This window comes from Tursiops truncatus, chromosome 17 (genome assembly GCF_011762595.2).
Source record: "Tursiops truncatus isolate mTurTru1 chromosome 17, mTurTru1.mat.Y, whole genome shotgun sequence".
NCBI classification, from domain to species: domain Eukaryota; kingdom Metazoa; phylum Chordata; class Mammalia; order Artiodactyla; family Delphinidae; genus Tursiops; species Tursiops truncatus.
The window spans coordinates 45,555,406-45,570,475 of NC_047050.1; the positions used below are offsets into that span (position 1 = coordinate 45,555,406).

The 15,070-nt window shown below is 52.8% G+C and overlaps 1 long non-coding RNA gene across 1 annotated transcript in view; it reads right to left on the bottom strand.

The window, feature by feature from the left end:
• The window catches only part of LOC109548269 (uncharacterized), a 108,155-nt gene extending 94,931 nt beyond the window's left edge, over window positions 1-13,224 (bottom strand). Inside the window, exons 1-2 of the long non-coding RNA XR_012327298.1 lie at window positions 12,698-13,224; window positions 10,185-10,298 (exon numbers count right to left, since the gene is read on the bottom strand). This is a non-coding gene — a long non-coding RNA (uncharacterized lncRNA). The remainder of the gene's footprint in view (window positions 1-10,184; window positions 10,299-12,697) is intronic.
• Window positions 13,225-15,070: the final 1,846 nt, after the last annotated feature.

Sequence of the window (15,070 nt, forward strand, 5' to 3'; positions counted from 1 at the left end):
TACTTATCATGTACCAGCTACTATTTTAAGTCTTTTATGGCTGTTGACATTGTAATCCCAACAACTCTAGGCTGTAGATGTTCTAATCCGCACATCAGAGGTGAGGGATCTGAGGCAGAGAGAGATTAAGGAATGCGCCCAAGTATGATCCGGTTCAAAGCCAGGACGTGAACCCAGGCAGTCGGGCTCCAAGAGACACACTCCAACAAGAGAAGACACTGCGTAGGCTGGACGTTTCTGGAGTCTTAGAGAAGCTGCAAGATGTGACAGAAGAAAGGTGCTTCTGAGAAATGCTACTGAGTCAGTCCTCAGCAGAGGAGGTGCAAATAGAGCTTGGAAGTCCTTTTTAACGTCATTTGGTTAACAAATGTCTGGGAACAGGCTTTGAGCCAAGAGCCTGGGCCGTGTGGGGACCCGGCCGGTACTACCACATCCAGTCTCCATCTCCTCCTGTGTTTCCGCATCCAGCCAGTACACACGCATGAGTCAGTGAAGAAGTTCGGGACTTCCCTGGTGGCGCAGTGGTTAATAATCCGCCTGCCAATGCAGGGAACACGGGTTCGAGCCCTGCCGGGAAGATCCCACAGGCCGCGGAGCAACTAAGCCCGTGCGCTACTGAACCAGCTACTGAGCCAACTACTGAGCCTGCGCTCTGGAGCCCGCGAGCCACGACTAGAGCCTGCGCTCTAGAGCCCGCGTGCCGCAACTAGTGATGCCTGCGCTCTGGAGCCCGCGTGCCTCAACAACTGACGCCTGCGCTCTGGAGCCCGCGTGCCGCAACTAGTGATGCCTGCGCTCTGGAGCCCGCGTGCCGCAACGACTGACGCCTGCGCACCTAGAGTCCGTGCTCCGCAACAAGAGAAGCCACCGCAATGAGAAGACCGCGCACCGCGACGAAGACTAGCCCCCGCTCGCCCCAACTAGAGAAAGCCTGTGCGCAGCAATGAACACCCAACAGCAGCCAAAAATAAATAAATAAATTTATTAAAAAATAAAATTAAATTATAAAAAAAGGAAGTTCATGATCAGAAGAAACAGAGCTCTCTCTCTTTCCTCCCAGCCCCCGTGCTCTCCCTACCACACGCAGACGTTTCTTTTCATCCTACTTCTGTGAAGTGTTGAGGGGGAGGAATAGTGACCCAAGGTGGCAGGAGTGCCAGAGACATGAGAAATGCCCAAGATAAGGAAGGCTTGAGCCCTCTGTGGGAGACATCAGAGGAGGGTTAAGGGGGCAGGGACAACTCAGACTAACCCCTGGGGATGAGGGTGGGAGCATCATGGGGACCTATATGTTCCAGTTTCACCAGGCTCAACCAAGCACACAGGCTGGGTTTAAGAGGCTGGTTTTCAGCCTGTCACGAATTACCAAATGAGCCCCACGAGAGTGGGGACTGGGGGCAATTCCCAACGTGCTGCCGAGAGCACCACAGCCTCACCCAGCGCGTTCACTCAGCTCTGTGACAGGAGGGTTACGAGCCCAGGAGATGGGGGTCCTGGCGTGTCACAGAGAAGTGCAGCTGTTTCCTTTCAGCATTTTCTAGTGGAAATTTCACAGTCATGAGCCAAGCTTGGGGGTAGTGGAGGGGGCTGGAACCTGACATAGTAGAATAACAGAGTTGACAGTAGCTGTTTCCCCCTGAGCTAGATCAGGACTCTCCTGGGTAGCAAAAAGCAATAGAATGGGCCCAGGTTTAAGAATCAGAGTGGTCTGGGGACTTACCTGGCAGTCCAATGGTTAAGAATCTGCTTTCCAATGCAGGGAACGCAGGTTCAATCCCCGGTCAGGGAACTAAGATCCCACATGCCGCGGGGCAACTAAGCCTGCGCGCTCTAGATCCCACACACCACAAATAGAAGCCACACTGCTCAACGAAAGATCCCGCGTGCCGCAACTAAGACCCGATACAGCCAAATAAATAAATACATAACTATTTTTTAAAAAAAGAATCAGTGGTCTGGCTGTGAGTTCTGACTCTAGCATTTTCTGTGTGACCTGAGGAAAGTTCCACAAACTCCCTGGGCCTCAGTTTCATATTCTGTGAAAATGGGACTAAACGCACCTCACAAGAGATGCTTATCAAAGCCATGCTCTGCTCACAAGCTGTCCTTCCTTCCTTCCTTTCTCAGCACTCCAGTGAGTGCTCTGGTCCAACATTCAAGCTGAAACTTCCCAGGACAGGCCTGCCCCTTTTTCTCCTTCCCTCTTCCCTCCCTGTTCTCTGGGAAAGGACTGGAGAACAGCTGCCACACAGCCCTGGGAGGAAAGCCACGAGGAGACCTGCCCCTCAGCAGAGCTAGCATAGCAGGGGGCCTGCGAGGCTGGAGGGTCTGCAGCTCACCCAGAGCCCTCAGGCAGGCAGGCTCCACTCACCTTCTGGGGAGAGACTGCTGGACTCTCTCACCCAGTGATTTCCCAGGGCTCCTGGGCAGCAGGTGCCCACACTTCCCCTCCCTAGGTTACCTGTGGACAGCACACAAATAACTAGTCACCCAGCTAATGCCCAGGGATTGGCACTTCAGCCTTGCAGGAAAGGCCCATGGGTATTCGATGACCTCAACCCCAGAGAATGTGGGGAAATTCAGCCAGCAGGGCTGACACAGGCAGACCTGAAGGAGAGGTCAGTGCAGGCTGGGGCGTTCACAGGGTCAGCTCAGGTGTGGCTCAGTGTTACTATACCCCAGGGGGGTCAGGGTGACGAGAGGTGGCCCGGCGTGTGGTCTGGGAGCCCTGGTGCACTTGTAGATGTGTTGGCAGCTGCCAGGAGGAGGCTGAATTGTTTCCAGGTTGTTTTCAAGGCTTCCTTCTGCAGCTGTTGGGCCCTGCCTGTTCCCTCCAGGGAGATCTCTGAGAAGAGGCTCAGGGCCTTTTCCCAGGGCCCTACACGGTAGCCCTGGAGCTGTAGGCCTGGTCTCCCTGGAGTCCCCGACACGAGGCGTATGCCTGCCAGACTCTCCCAGAAGTCACTTCTCTGCCTTCCCCTACTGGGGTGGATGGAGGCCCACACAAGGTTGCCAGATTGAGCCAATGAAAATACATGATGGACAGTTCAATTGGAATCTCAGATAAATGACAAATAATTTTTTAGTAGAGGCATGTCCCATGCAATATTCAGAACATGGTTTTATACTAACAAAATATTCGTTGTTTTATCTGGAATTCAAATGTAACAGGCCATCTTGTATTGTATCTGGCAACCCTGGCCTCACTTCATTCTTTAAATTCTAAGAATGTCCCTCTTCTCTGCTTCTTATCTATGGGAAGATAACTGAACATCAGGGCACATGCGAGGCACTGGTATTTTTCATGTTATTGTAGATATTAACCTGGTTTTAAAACTCTGGAACACTACTGATGTTTGCATACATTTCTGAAGCTGATCTATCTTATTAACTCTGTATTTCACAGTGACCTACTGTAATGAAAACCTCCAAAAAAAAAAAATGAAAATAAAAACCTCTAGTGGAAAATTTCTTTTCCTTCACGTTTGTTGAGGAAAATACTCTACCTTTGTCTTCTGTTCCTTTTAAGAAAAGCCCAGCTACCACCTTGTCCCCTATTTCCCTTTGGAAAGGGAAGCTGCTAGGCTGGTCCCAGCTTTCTCGAGAGGAGGGTTGACTGGTGAATGACAGACACCCCTGGTGTATGGACACCCTTGAAATTCTACTCTGGATTGGAGTGTATGAGGTTCAAGGCCCAATCCTAAGGGCCAGGGCCTCAGAAGGTCACCAGCTGAACATGCTTGGGGCTGCGGAAATATGTCCCGTTCACTTTTGTCTCCTGCTGCCCCCTTTCCCACATTTCCCCCCCAAAGTATTAGAAACAGCAATGTTCCAACATCCAGAGTCGCAGGAGTAGGGCGTGGCCAAGGCTTCCCCCAGGGCAGGCACAGAGGTCCTAGGTCTCTGCCTCTGGCTGTGTGTCAGGGACCTGAACCACTTTCCAAATGCACCTCAACACGGAGGGTCGGCCCTGGCAGCCACCCGGCCCCTCCAAGGCCCAGCTGTTCCTCCAGGTCACTGGGGAAGAACCTTTGGGAACATCTGGCCCTCTCCAGGCAGTACCTTGGCAAGGGCCCAGTTTGGGCTCTCCCTGCCTCTCAGGAGAGCCAGCCCCTGCCCAGCCCCCTGCATCCTGGACGTAGGCCATCCTCAGCCACGTCAGGCAGGGCCTCCTGGGCCGGTCCTGCAGCACCCCAGCTGCAGGCTCCCCCTCCCCCTCCCTCCTGCCTCTCCCCACGCCTCTCTCCCAGGATTCCTGAGGACTTTGTCAGGGTGCCTCAGGCCAACATCACACCCACCTTGGCTCAGACAGTGTGAGACAATGTATATGCCATCCAGGGGTGGCTCCAGTGAGCTCCCAGGTTGACATCTGGGCAATGGCTTAATAGCACTCACCCACCTGCCCTAAAGCCTATCTTCCATCTCTCATCATCTTCTTCCATCACTGTGCTCTTAGAGAGCACAGTGGCTAAGCTTTCAGTCTCAGACTGAAATGGCTGGGCACTAATACTGGCCCTCTCACCTAGTAGGCTAAGTTACTTAACTTCTCTGTACCTCAGTTCTCTCATCTGTGAAAGGGGCTAATCATCATCGCTATTTCATAAGGCTGTTGTGAGGATTAAATGAGGCAATGCATGTAAGGAGCTTAGAAAATTTCCTAGCACATAGTAAATGCTTACTAAATGTTAATTGTTCACTATTATGTAGACTGGCCAGATGTCCTCTGTGGTCACCCACATTTGGTCCCTGCAGTGGGCAGCACACAATACCAGGCATTAAAGGGCAGACGAGACATCGATGCTGTTGTTCTCATTCTATGCTTTTGGGTCCCCTTGGAGAAAATCTGAAAGCACCTGCATAGTAGATTTCTCTTGTGCTTTGTGGCCACCTTTGCATGAATCCTTTGAATGTGCTTCCCGTGTTTGGGTAAGATCCTACATTAGATGTCCATCCTCCCCAAGGTAAGAAGCCAGAAACTCGATTTCCCAGCCTGCCTTGCAGTGGGGCACAGATTCATGACCCAGGTTCCACCAATCAGATGTATTCATGAGAGACTTTGAGGAAGCAGGAGCCTGCAGGCACCTCAAAGGCCAATGACTGTCCTCCATACTTTCCTGCACTTCTCCATAGAGGCTGTTATGGCTTGAATTATGTCCACCCTCAAAAAAAGAAGACATGTCGGAGTCCTAACCCTTAGTAGCTCAGAATGTGACCTTTGTTGAAGATAAAGTCTTTCCAAAGATGATCAAGTTAATGAGGCCATTAGGGTGGGCTCTAATTTAGCACCATTGGTGTCTTTATAAAAAGGGGAAATTTGGATAAAGAGACACACAGGGAGAACACCATGTGAAGATGCAGGCAGAAGTTGGGGTGCTGCAGCTGTACACCAAGGAACACCAAAGATTGCCAGCACCCACCAGAAGTGAGGGGAAAGGCCTGGAACAGACTTGCCCTTACAGGCCTCACAGCCTCTCAGAGGGAACCAACCCTGCCCAGACCTCGATCCTGGATTTCTAATCTCTAGAACTGTGAGAAAATACATTTCTGTTGCTTAAGCCACCCAATCTCTGGTACTTTGTTACAGCAGCCCTAGGAAACGAATGCAGAGGAGAAGCGCCTATGCTTCTGTGTCAAACGTAAGCTCTTAAGAGCAGGAAAGTTTGTTTTATTTGCTGGCACCTAGATGGTGCCCAAGAAATATATGTTCAATAAATGAATGTCCTCGGGACTTCCCTGGTGGTGCAATGGTTAAGAATCTGCTTGCCAATGCAGAGGACACGGGTTCGAGCCCTGGTCCAGGAAGGTCCCACATGCCGCGGAGCCACTAAGCCTGTGCGCCACAACTACTGAGCCTGCGCTCTAGAGCCCGCGTGCCGCAACTACTGACGCCTACGCACCTAGAGCCCGTGCTCCGCAACAAGAGAAGCCACCGCAATGAGAAGCCCGTGCACTGCAACGAAGAGTAGCCCCCACTCGCCCCAACTAGAGAAAGCCCGCGCACGGCAACGAAGACCCAACGCAGCCAAAAATAAATAAATAAAATAAATAAATAAATTTTAAGGAAAAAAAAATGAATGTCCTCTTCATAGTTCACAGCCTCTTTCCCAGAGGAAGAAAAGGCAGTTGCCCAATGTCCTGTGGAGTTAAGCGGCCTCTCTCCATCCTCATGTGCAGACCAGAGCATAATGAGGACTGAAGTCACCCATCCAGATGGGTCACGGGGCCCTGCCCAGCAGGGTTCAGCCTACGGGCCACACCCAGGACTGTCTGGGAATGGGCCTCCTTTGTGTTAGGAAACGTGAGCCTCCCAGATTGTACACGGGGCTGGGTGTGTCCCGCACAGAGTGCCCTTTGTGCCTGGGAGAACGTTGGCCCCGTTTGTTCTGGCGGATGTCCAGGCACTGCCCACCTGCAGCCACCCTACCCCGGGGCTCCCTGCCTTTCCTCTCCAGCTGCACTTCCCTTCCTCATGGGGTGCGGCCGCGCTACTGAGGGCAGGGCACTAGGGAGGAGGCCTGGGCTTTGCCAGAAGGGCGACCTTGGGAGCCTCTGGCTGGAGACCAGGGTGACTCCAAGGACAGCTGTCACGGAGAAGAAAGGGCTCTGGGATGGACTCACACGCCCGGCAGGCTGACAGAGCAGGGGCTGCTGACAGACCCACCCTGGGGCACCAGGAGCCCGGAGAGAGCTCCAGGCAGAAAAGCCCTTCCTGCTCATCCTGCCTGGGTAGGGTGGGGGACAGCATGAGCTGGCTTGCTGCTGGGGAGACGCTATCACGGAAGGTCCACGATTATAATTGCAACTGTTCGTGTTCCTTTAAAAATTAAATTTAAAAAAACCCCCAAGAAATCTCATGCTTGTCAGAGCCTTCCTCCCCCGCTGTCGGCTCCCATTATGAATCCATGGCATCTTCTGCAGAGAGTTAATTACATGTTGTATGAAAGTTACAGGGCTTCCTTTTACAGTTTTTCCTCCTTGATGAGTCCTAACCCTTTTGGCTGCCTTCCTCTGCTCCCTCCCTCCCCATGCCGCAGGGAAGAAGGCACAACTGGCCTGACCTCCTGCTCTGTGCTCCCCAGAGCCCAGCTCTCAGCCCCACTGCTCGGGGCCTCCCTGAGTTGGTGAGCTGACGACAGCCCTGCCCATCCAGGTCTCATTTCCCACCGCGGGGCGATCCAGTACTGCCAGAGCGCTGGGGATTATGACACAGCACAAATGGAAGGTGTTATTAAAAGGGCCACGCACTTCACCCACCTCCTGTGGCCCTCTTCCCGCCCCAAAAAGCGCAGATCAGGTGCGGGGTCCTGCAGCCTGAAGCCATCTGTTCTACGAGAGGGCGAGAGGGCACAGAGGGGGGATATGGTCCCTGCCAGGAGGCAAGATGCCCTTTTTTCTTACAGCTCCCACCTGGAGCTGTCTTCATTCTCAGGATGGCTCATCTTTTCTCCTAGGAGGCTGTGACCAACTCCCGGAAGCAACAAGTGTGGACTAATACCCTGAATTATTGCCTCTTTGCGGTGTTGAGTTTCACCTACTGACGAGATGGCTGAAATTGCACAGCTGCTGTCCCTCCCCCAGCCCAGCAGTTACAGCTCCCCTGGGTCTGGACAAGTCACAGCCCCAGAGGGCTGGTAGGGCTTTCTCAGCCAGCACCTGTCCTGAGCCAGCACACACCTCAAAGTGGAGAACTTTCTACTGTCCTCTGATAGCGCTCCCCTAAACCAATCAATAAAGGACACCTCAGGTTGTGAGTTAAAAGTAATCATGTCTATAATTACGATTCTCAACTAACGGCATGTGGAATACCCACTTGTTAGTAGGGTAAAGCTTTCCCTGTGGGCTGATGTCCTCCTGCAGCTACTCAATTCCAACCTAGGGTAGAGTCTGGGAATGTTAACTCGTTTTAATTATTAGCCTAATGTAAATTAGGAAACACAACTTGCTGTTACTGAGTTCCAAAATAAAATACAATTATGAATTTTCTATTCTTTTGAATATGTTTTGCAGCTTCCTGTCTTAGGCACAACCAAGAATGAACTTTATAAAAAGAATAATTTCTCTTCAAAGCAAAAATGACTGATGTGAGAAACCATGCTGGATTACTGATGAGTGGGTTATCCACAGCCTCTAAGGCAAGGGGAATTCAAACTCAAGTGTGCAGAGCCTATAAGAATGCAAATTCCTGGGCCCTGCGCCCAGAGATCCTGATTTAGTAGGCCTAGGGTTGGGCCTAGAATTCTGCATTTTTAAATAAGCATCATGGGTAATTCTGAGGCAAGGAGCCATCCAACTACATGTTGAGAAACTCTAGAGGGTTACGGCTATGGCTTATAAACACAGAAATCAGCTGGACACCCAGCAGCTGCTACTCTCCTCCCAGCCAGAACTTCCCTGGAATGTATATTCCAGGAAACTAGTTATATGTCTATTTTAAAAATAACATTAGGGTTTTTTTTCCTTGGTTATAAAGCTAATGCAGAGAATATATATAATACCATAATAATAATTTTAAAAAATCACTCATAATCTCTCACAAGAAGGGGGGAGACTTCTAACATTATGTTGATGTTTTTCTTCCTTGTATATTTTTTATAAAGTTGACAACATATAGAATATATCATTTTATTCCATTTTTTCCCATGTTACAAATTTTTTTCTGGAAATATCATTTCTAAAGGCCATATAACACCCCCCTCATGTAGATGTGGCTTATTTTAATAACCATCCCTAACTGCTGGACATTGAAGTTGTTTCTAATAATTATTATAAACAACATTGAGATGAATACCTCTGTGCATAAGGTTTTATAAACATTTTTTTTTTTTTTTTTTTTTTTGTGGTACGCAGGCCCATCACTGTTGTGGCCTCTCCCGTTGCAGAGCACAGGCTCCAGACGCGCAGGCTCAGCGGCCATGGCTCACGGGCCCAGCCGCTCCGCGGCATGTGGGATCTTCCCAGACCGGGGCACGAATCCGTGTCCCCTGCATCGGCAGGCGGACTCTCAACCACTGCGCCACCAGGGAAGCCCTTTATCAACATTTTTGATGACTTCCTACAGCTGGATTCCTAGTTGTGAATCACTGGATTAAAGGATATGAATGTTTCTGAGGCTCCTGATAGATGGACTGCCAACTTACTGTCCCAATTTGCCCCCTTGCTGGCACAGGGCAGAATGCCCATGCTGACGACCTTCTCAGCCTGTGCGGCAGCCTGTTTATCAAAGGTATCGCTCTTACCATATGTTATGGGTTGAATTGTTTTCCCTAAAAAAGATATTGTAAAATCCTAATCCCCCAGTACCTGTGGATGTGACCTTATTTGGAAACAGGGTCTTTGCAGGTGTAACAAGTTAAGAAGAGGCTATTAGGGTGGGCCCTTACCCAGTATGACTGGGGTTCTAATAAAGAGGAGATTGCCATATGAAGACGCACACGGAACACCACAGGCTAACAGAGGCAGAGACTGGAGTGATGTAGCTGTAGGCCAAGGAATGCCAAGGACTGCCAGCTATCTGAAGCTAGGAAGAAGAGCCAAGGAAGGAGTCCACCCAGAGTCTCAGAGGGAGCAGGGCCCTGCTGATACCTTGATTTCAAACCTCCAGCCTCCAGGACTCTGAGCAAATACATTTCTGTTGTTTCGAGATACCCAGTTTGTGGTGCTTGGTTATGCAGTCCTAGGAGACTAATATACCATATGTTCCCTGGATTGGTGTCAGATGGGCCAAAAAGAGCTGAGGTGAGGTGCAAAGGACAGTTCTTACTCCCTCTCCAAAGGATGTCCAATGCAGCCCATTAATCTGTCCTTCCAGGGAACATTACCTGCTCCCATTCACAGGAGCAAGAGTCCAGGGCCCCGATATGTGGCTCTGGGACCCATCACACGCTAGAGCAGGGTCTGATTTAGTGTTTTCCCTCAGGGTAACATCTCACACGGTCAAGGGGCACACAAAATATAAACTTTGCATTTGTCTTCAAACTCTTGGATTTGACTCAATGAATAAGTATTTATTAGGCTCTTTCAACACCTCCTGCACTAAAGGCTCATTCAGCCGCTCAGACATGCCAGTGTCTGGGCAAAGGTCATCTCTGTCACTGATTAGGCCTCAGAATGATTCACTATCAGGTTTCTCTCAGGCCTGAAACCCACGATTGGTTAGCAGATTGTGCTGCTCTTGAATTCCTTACCTCTCCTAGAGATGTTGGTCTTTGCTCCAGTGGCTTCTGAAAAAGAGCTCAATGCTCTCTGTTTGACCTTCTTGACCTTGGACAGAAGAATTCCAATTCTTCTTGACCCTAAACCTAAAGAATCCCAATGGAGAAGATTATACACTTAAGGAAGTTGTTATCCCAACAGTTAGAAAGTCTAAAACATTTTAAGCTACCCTTTACTGAGCACCCACCAAGTGTCAATTACCTCCTCTGGTCCCCACAAGAGCCCTAAGAGGTAGGTATAAGGATCTCTATTTTACAGGAGAAGAAACCAAGGCACAGACAGATCAGCAGGTGGCCCAAGGTAGCAGAGCTGAGACACGGCAGAGCCAGAGACGGAACCAGATTTTCTGACACACAGTGCCCCACTCTCTGCTCCATTACGTGGTCAAGGATGGCTGAAGAAGGTCAACTTTTCAGTGGAGTGATAAACGCTACCAAGGGATGCCAGATGTTTTGAGGAGTTACGCCCAATCTTTTGAGGCAAGATATTCCTCATTCGGCTCAGTTTCATCTCCAACTTTTCTGGCATCTGCAGTAATACAGGACTTTGTCACACGACCCCTGAAAATAGTCTAATCTCTGCTAATTCATCTCCTAATTTTGTATCTCACTTTCAATATATCTATTCCTCAGAAGCTGCAAGGAAAATGAGCCCTCTAACTACATACCAGGAATCTCATATTTAATGGTGTGCTTTGAAAAAAGTTTTGTGAAGGGTTGCAGCCCTTATTTTTTGTATGACTGTGGATTTACACAGGACATGTTAGCTTCAGTTAGGTCCACCTGCATTCCTGGATGTGCAGGCACACGCAACGGGCTGGCTGGCTTTAGTGAAGTACACTTAGGCTCCATCGACCCTTTGCCCTAGTTCCAACTGCTAAGGGAAGATGCATAAGCTCTCCCTGCTGAACAGCTGCCAGGTGTCAATCAGGATAACAAGCCAGGGTCCCAAAGGCTGGGCGGAACTGTCAGGCAAAGAGCAGCTTGGGTCAAAACCCAGGATGAAGCTCTTGTGGAAGCAGCAGACACAGCAAACAGGAAGTGCCCTCAGACACAAAGGAGGCTATCAGGCCAAGCGTGGGGCAGAGGAGGGCAGAGGTGACGCTACTTCACTTCCCCATGAGTTCCACCAAGAGGGAGTTGCAAAGATGAAACTCTGGGCCTCCCAGTAGGCCTCCGGGTAGAGAGGGAAGTTGAAGACAGTAAAACCTCTCAGGCCAGGCAAAGCATGGTAAGGGTTACGTGCAGGTGCGGAGGGCTACAAGTCCACAGATTGTGGAATGGCAGAAAAGAGCTTCACCCAGATCGTGATAACTGTCTCTCTGACAGATACATGAGAAATCAGAATTTAAAACACTGGAGGAAGCAGCCTCTACCAAGAGAGTTCTCAGCATGAAAAAAAAGTGGAAGTTGGGGGTTGCAGTGTTTGTGGCTTAAGTATCCGGCCACAGCCCCCATTCTGCACCTGGCCTTAGCCTCCTAGGATAACCCCCACTGGTCCAGCCCACCAACTTCCCCGAAGGGCAACCACACAGGGCCCGGGACCTCCTGCTACTAACACTTTCCATACAGATCCCCAGCCAGTATTTCTGCCCTTTGATGTCACAGGGCTCTGCATCTTGTCCCACCTCAGCAAACTAGACCCCCTGGCTTCCCAAGAGCTGTTATTTTTAACTCTTCTACAGAGGCCTGGAATACAGAGCTTCCCAGAAGTCTGGCTCAATGCTATTTTGACCTGGCAGGAATGAGCCACCCATCCACACACTTGGGAGAAGGCTGCCCAAGGAGAAGGGGGCCGGGAGCTCTTGCTCTGCCTGGGTTTGAATGGGGGTCACATGGGGCAAGAGGCAGCTCACGTGGTCCTGTGAGGCCATACTGACAAACAGCTCTGGACAGATCCGGATGGGTTTGGTTCACCCAGCTGTTGTGCTACTTCTGCCTGCAAGATGAGACACAACACCCCCTCCATGGGCTGGCATCACTTGTCGAGCCGTGGCTTTGGAAAGAACGGCAAGTCAAATCCCGGAAAGAGACTGAGAATAAATTGCAGCTGGAGGCCCACTAACGGCAGTTGTGTCTTGCTCATCCTGGGGGTCAAGGGAGGGTGGGGTGAGGTGGGATGGAGTGGGAGAGGAGGAAACCCAGGTGCCTGTGGAGCTTTGCTGCCTTTCTGTCTTCCTGGCTCCTCTCCCTTCTGACAAGGGCAGAGAAAACTGTCAGGGTTAAGGAAGCTTCTAGGTGCCGCTTAGGCCACTGCAGGTGGGTACTTTTTAAAGGGTCTTTTGCCCTTCTTGAGCATCCTAGAGCCACAGGAGGCAGCCTCTCAAAGTGGGTGCTCAACACAGACAGTGGCAGACCAGAGCACCCAGAGGCTCCAGCCTCTTACTCAGAGGAAGAAGCCCAGGCTCCACATTCCTTCCTGCAGCGAATCCATTTTCTTTCCTCTGAGGATTCTGGCCTGATTCCTCAGGTAGTAGGGAACTCACCTTTCCAAGGACTGCAGTTATGTCCTTGACATGTTCTTAAAATTCTTCTTCCTTCTTTTTACGCCTCCTTCCTTCTTCCTACTACTCCCCCCCGCCTTCACTGGGCAGCCACCCACCGTCAACTTACTCAGCCTCTCCAATTCTTTGACCCTTGGACAGACATCCTCTTTGAGGGGTGGGAGGTGGAGGTGCCTCCAGCCCTAACCCCATCCCACCGAGGTCAGCGGAGGCCGTTGGGTTAGGCCAGTGCATTTCTTCAGGTCCAACCCTAAGCAGGCAGGGCCAGCCCTCCAGGCTTGGCCAGAGCTGCTCCCATCAAAGGGATCTGGGCCGCGTTCTCCAGACACGAACATTCCCTGGTGGCCTGAGGCCGAGCGTGTCCACCCGCGGTTCTTCTCCTCCCCCAGAAACGTGGCCTGGGGCCTTTCCCAGCAAGGGCCTCTCGCTCCCCCACGCCTCCCCAAGCCACCCACCCAGCGCCGGCTCCAGCACGTGGCTCCGGGCGCAGATTCCCTCCCCGCCCAGGCAGCTCCGCAGGGCGTTTTTCACCCTCTCGGTTCCCCTACCCCCCGTGACTTCTTGTAAAAAGCTCCGCTGGTCCCCACCCACCTCCACCCTCCCGCGGCTGCCAGCCCCGGCCAGCCCCGTACCGCCTCCCCCGGAGGTAGCGCTCTCTCCCTGCCCCTGGCAGCGGGCTCCGCTTCGGAAACTGTTGACTCAGAGGGTGGCCGGGCGGCCAGCGTCTGATGTCAGCTTGGATTGGGGCCAGGGGAGCCGAGGGGCCGGGGGAGGAGGGTGCCGGAGGCGGGCGGGAGCGGGAGGCGCGGGAGGCGCGGGAGGCGGGAGGCTGGAAGCGCTGGGCGCGCGGGAGGAGCCAGACGCCGGTCGCGGGGCGCGGAGCCGGGCCCTCCCGGGGGCCGCTCGGCCGCGGCGGGGGTCTGCGCTCGGCGTCCCGGCTCCGCGCTGCGCGCTCGGCGGCTGCGGCTGCCCAGGCGCCCGTGAGTCACGGTGCGTCACCGGAGCAGATGCCCGGGGAGGCTGGAGGCTCCCCGGCTCCCGCTGACTCATCAGAAAGCCCTGCTCCGCGGCCAGGGAGGCGGGGGGCGGGGCGGGGGAGCGGCCCGGGCCGGCGGCTGCCGAGGTCGTTTGAGGCGCTCCGAGCCGGAAAACCCCAAGAAGGCGGCTGCGGCGGGGGCGCTGGGGGTGCTCGGCGGGGAGCGGGGACGACTGGCAGCGACCGGGGTCACCTGCGGCGCGGGCTGGCGGACGCCCCGCTGTCGGGAGGAGGCGGTTCCGTGGCTCCAGCACTGGCCTCGGCGGCGCCCGAGGTCACGGGGTCCTACCCCTCCCTTTAAGACTTTGGGTCTGTCTGTGGGAAGAGACTGCGCCAGCATCCAGGGACTCGACGCTCTCATCCCCTGCCTCAGTCTTTCTACCCGTCCCTCCCCAAGGGAAGCTGCTCTGGTGCTGCGGACACCACGTGCTGGGTCAAGGCCTGGCCTCAGCTCTTTCCTGTCGCTGCCTGCTAACCACAAGCCCCCCTGACACTCCGGAAATGGAGCGGACGGGCCAGAGAACTATCAGGAAGGGGCATGAGCAGAGAGGATTTATCTTTGTGGCTGTCCACCCTGTCCTGGAACAGGGACAAATTCTGTAGCATTCAGGAAAAGCGTGGGGCTCCTCCACGCAAGACGCCTCCACCCCACCCCCAGAGACAGGCTGGGGAGGAAGAGGCACAGAGGAGTGTGATCGTCCCCGCCCTTCCTGCATCTACAGCCTGGCCAGGGAGACAACCCTGCGCACACCAGGGCAGTGACAGTCTGGGAACGGGGTACAGGCGCTTCCAGAAGGCGCTTCCAGAAGGTGGAGGCTTCCTGGTGGAGCTGGCATTAGGGCAGGGACCTTGAAGAGGAAGGATTTCAACAGATGGGGAAAGGACATTCCAGATGGAATCAAATGCCGGGAACCAAAACCTAGAAGGGGAAAGATCAGGGGGAGTTCTGGGAACGGCAAGCAATCCAGTTGGACTGGAAGAACTGAGGCGCACAGGAGCATCAGGGGCCTCTCCCGGCAGCACGAACGTGGATCTCAGAAGCAGGCACAGTGGCCCAGAGGGACCTGGAGTCACGCTGGGTTCCTCCCTCTGTCCCTGGGCACCGAGTCATGCCAGTTCCCAGACGGGTGGACTCTTTCCAAGTGTTCCACAGTCCTGCTCAGCCACCGCCGAAGGAGCCTTCCTGCCTCGGACAGCTTTTATTAGTTGGTCTCTAACGCAGACCCTCCTTTGTTCAGATATCGAATGCTTTCCCATTCTGTCCTTTGACCACTGTTTGTATTGATCTCCCTCAGTGTTTCTCAACCGCGACAGCACTC